This window comes from Cynara cardunculus, unplaced genomic scaffold, assembly GCF_001531365.2.
Source record: "Cynara cardunculus var. scolymus isolate 2C unplaced genomic scaffold, CcrdV1 Un_Scaffold_2531, whole genome shotgun sequence".
NCBI lineage: Eukaryota > Viridiplantae > Streptophyta > Magnoliopsida > Asterales > Asteraceae > Cynara > Cynara cardunculus.
This window is the reverse complement of record NW_020201125.1, coordinates 1-4,495: the sequence shown is the minus strand read 5'-3', so window position 1 is coordinate 4,495 and position 4,495 is coordinate 1.

Below are 4,495 nucleotides of genomic sequence, written 5' to 3'. Positions count from 1 at the left end.
TGGTATATATGTGAATAACTGTTTTATAAAGGTTTTGGTGATCCTTCACCCTGCAATTACATGATTAGGGTAACTCACTAGACTTTTTAGTCTAACCATCGTTTTTGTGATTTTAAAATATGTATTGCAGGAAGTATAGAAGGTAAAGGAAAGGAAAAGATGTAATGCTTTTCTTATGTGCATTCAGCTGCAGAACTGCTTTTGTTGTTTAGTACAAGAGATGTATTTTGAATTTTTGGACCTTGTATTTGGTCGTGATGGTAGATGGTTGTACTAAGGGACCCAGATGTATACGAATATGTATTTCTTTGGTATGAAATATGTGTTACATGCAATGTGTGGGTTGGGGCGTTACAGAATGGTATCAGAGCCTGAGTTTAAGGGATTTAGGTATTTTAACAGCATGATACCTAGACTTAAATTGTTTTATTGCATGTTAAGGGTCCCGGACATAGTTAGCACCATTGAATATAAATATGATAAATTGAAAGAACAGTGTATAAGGTAAATTTTAATTACATCTGGCCAGTGTAATTATAAATTTACAGGTACATATCTGAACTTGAATACTTTATTATATTTGGGAATGTGAATACGTGAATATTAATATTAAACTTTGCAGATGTCTAGTCGAACTAGAAGGTCTGAAAGAGTGGTTCGTCCTGAATCTGAGGAAAGGGAAGAAACACCTGTAAATCTACCGACTAGCATGTCAGGAAATAGAGGTCGAGGAAGACCAAGAGGACGAGGAAGAGGAAGGAGTCAGTCTCAGGGAAGGGGACGAACTGAAATGCATTCTGAGCAGGAAGAATCACACTCTGGGAATGTTCAGGGAGGAACGGTACCACACCCAGAATATATAAACAGAGATGTGTTAGCAGAAGAAATGGGGAAATTACGAGAACCTTTGATATCTATTATGAGGATACCTGCTAGAGTTGAAACGAAAAGAGTAGAGGTTTATCCATCTGCTCCAATCACTCAGAATAAAGGAGATATTAAGACCTTCTTGGCATGTAAACCACCAACCTTCTCTGGAGAAAGAGATCCGGTAAAAGCAATGTGCTGGATCAAGGAGATGGAATCTGTGTTTAACACTATCCGATGCCCGGAAACAGATAAGGTACGATTTGCTGTTTCGGTATTAAAGTCAAATGCTTTATTCTGGTGGGAAGTGGAATCGTCTACCAGAACGGATGTTTTACAGTCTATATCATGGATGGAATTTGTGGATCGATTTAAAAATCAATTCTGTCCTAAAACGGCTGTGAGACAAATGGAAGAAGATTTCTTGAAGCTGGAACAAGGAAATAGGACTGTACGGGAGTATACTGAAAAATTTATTGAATACTCTCGTTTTGCTGATCATATCGACCGAATCAAGGAAGATAGAAAGGTTTGTTTGGGGTCTGAAGCCCTCAATCAGGGAATTTGTTGTTGCAATGAACCCCAATACCTTTCCACTGACAGTGGAGGCGGCTGAAGTGACTGAAAGAAACAAGAATAGACAGTCAGAAGGAAAGATTGTTGAGAAAAGGAAATGGGAAGGACCTTCGTCTTTTCGAGGACCCAAGACTGTGAGATATGACAACAAATCTGAACAAAAGAACAGTACGAAAGTTCAGCAGGGTAATGATAAAATGGATCCGAGAAAATGTTATAAATGTGGTGAAGCGGGTCATTTGTCCAGAAATTGTCCAACCAACAAAAGATGTTTTAACTGTAACTCTCCGGATCATATTCGACCAAATTGCCCTATGTTAAGAAATCCGCAGTTAACAATGGGGAGTAATGCATCGGGTAATCGGGGAAGAACTACTGGAAACCAAAGAGGACAAGGAGGGGCGCGAGGACGATCCTTCCAAATGACCAAGAATGAGGCAGAAGCATCGCCAGATGTGGTAGCAGGTACTTTTCTTCTGAATTCAATACATGCTAAAGTGTTATTTGACTCCGGTGCAAACTTCTCGTTTGTATCACCGTTGTTTGCTCAAATTGCATGTCTGAATTCTGTACTGCTTGATGATAAATTAGTAGTTGATACTACTAATAATCAAGAAACTGTTACTAGTGTGTTCAATGACTGTWTAATTRTTATYGARRACWKTGAACTYCCGATCCGRTTATTTCCTATGCCAATGAAAGAATTTGACATAGTRGTGGGTATGGACTGGTTAGCAAAGTATCAGGCTAGCATTGATTGTACTCAGAAGATGATCAGAATTATTTTGCCAGACCAGAAAACAATTATTATTTATGGTGACCGTCAGGATCATCGTATTAGTATTCTGTCAGTAATGAAAGCCCGAAAGAGTATTCAAAAGAAGTGTCAGGGATATTTGTCATACGTGATTGATTTAAAGAAAGAGAAAAAAAAAGAAGAAGAATTGATCCCAATAGTTTGTGAATATCCTGAAGTTTTTCCGGAAGACTTATCTGGGTTACCACCAGATGGAGTTATTGAATTCCGAATCGATCTTATACCAGGAGCTGCACCAATAGCTAAGGCTCCGTATCGTCTAGCTCCATCTGAACTAAAGGAATTGGCGACACAGTTGAAAGATTTAACTGACAAAGGATTTATAAGGCCTAGCACTTCGCCTTGGGGTGCTCCGGTCTTGTTTGTCAAAAAGAAAGATGGATCTATGCGAATGTGCATAAATTATCGTGAGTTGAATAAATTGACAATCAAAAACAAATATCCTTTACCGATGATTGATGACTTGTTTGATCAACTGGTGGGGGCAAGTTATTTTTCAAAAATCGATTTGAGGTCAGGATATCATTAGCTTAAAGTCAGAGAAGAAGATGTTAAGATAACGGCATTCAGGACAAGGTATGGACATCATGAATTCCTAGTTATGCCATTCGGCTTAACTAATGCGTCCGCAGCTTTTATGGACTTGATGAATAGGGTATATAAGGAATACCTTGATAAATTCGTTATTGTATTTATCGATGATATTCTTATATACTCTAAGACGGAAGAAGAACATGCAAGACATCTTCGTCTGATACTGGAATTATTGAAGAAAGAAAAGTTGTTTGCAAAATTGTCTAAATGTGAATTCTGGCTAAGAGAAGTCCAATTTCTGGGTCATGTCATTTCAGAATCAGGAGTTAAAGTTGATCCCACGAAAATTGAAGCAGTTGCAAAATGGGAAGCTCCTAAGACTCTATCTGAAGTTCGTAGTTTTCTGGGATTGGCCGGTTATTACCGAAAGTTCATTCAGAATTTTTCTAAAATAGCTGTGCCATTAACTAAACTGACTCGGAAGAATGTTAAATTCCAGTGGGAAAGAGAACAGCAAGAAGCCTTTCAACTTTTAAAAGATCATCTTTGTAGCGCACCGGTATTAACTTTACCAGATGGATCTGAAGATTTTGTAGTATACAGTGATGCTTCAAAGTTGGGGTTGGGATGTGTTTTAATGCAAAGAGGAAAAGTAATCTCTTATGCATCCAGACAACTGAAAGAGCATSAAAAGCAGTATCCAACTCATGACATGGAATTAGCTGCAGTGGTTTTTGCATTGAAAATTTGGAGACACTATCTTCTGGGAACAAAATGTCAGATTTACACCGACCATAAAAGTTTACAACATTTGTTCAACCAGAAAGATTTGAATATGCGACAACGTCGATGGATCGAGTTAGTCAATGATTATGACTGTGAGATTCTTTATCATCCAGGAAAAGCTAATGTGGTAGCTGATGCTTTGAGCAGAAAAGAAAGAAGTGCAACCATTAAGACTGTAGCTATGAGAATAAATTTGATTCCTGATATTCGTAAAGAAGTTCAGAAATGTCAACAAGAAGTTGTGAAAGAAGAATTTATAAAGACAGAAAAGTTGGGTAAAATGATCTCAACTTTAGAACAGAATGATGAAGGACTGATGTGCTTCCAAGGGCGAATTTGGGTGCCACATTTTGGAGATATCAGAAGCAGAATATTAGACGAAAGTCATAAATCCCGATACTCTATCCATCCAGGTACCAATAAGATGTATCGAGATTTAAAATCTTTTTATTGGTGGCCAGGATTGAAAAGAGATATAGCACGATATGTGGAACAGTGTCTAACATGTTTACAGGTCAAGATTGAACATCAGAGACCTTATGGAAGCCTTCAATCTTTGGAAATACCAGTATGGAAGTGGGATCACATTACCATGGATTTCGTTATGAAATTACCACGAACACCAAAAGGATATGATGCGATTTGGGTAATTGTGGATCGTTTATCTAAATCTGCACATTTTCTACCGATAAGAGAGAAATACTCTTTAGAAAAGCTAGCGCAGATTTACATTAAAGAAATCGTTACTAGATATGGTGTTCCTTTGTCTATTATCTCTGATAGAGACAGTCAGTTTACTTCAAAATTCTAGGAAGGTTTACAGAAAACTCTAGGGTTCGAAATTCAACTAAGTAATGCTTATCATCCACAGACTGACGGACAAAGTGAAAGAACTATTCAAACTCTTGAAGATAT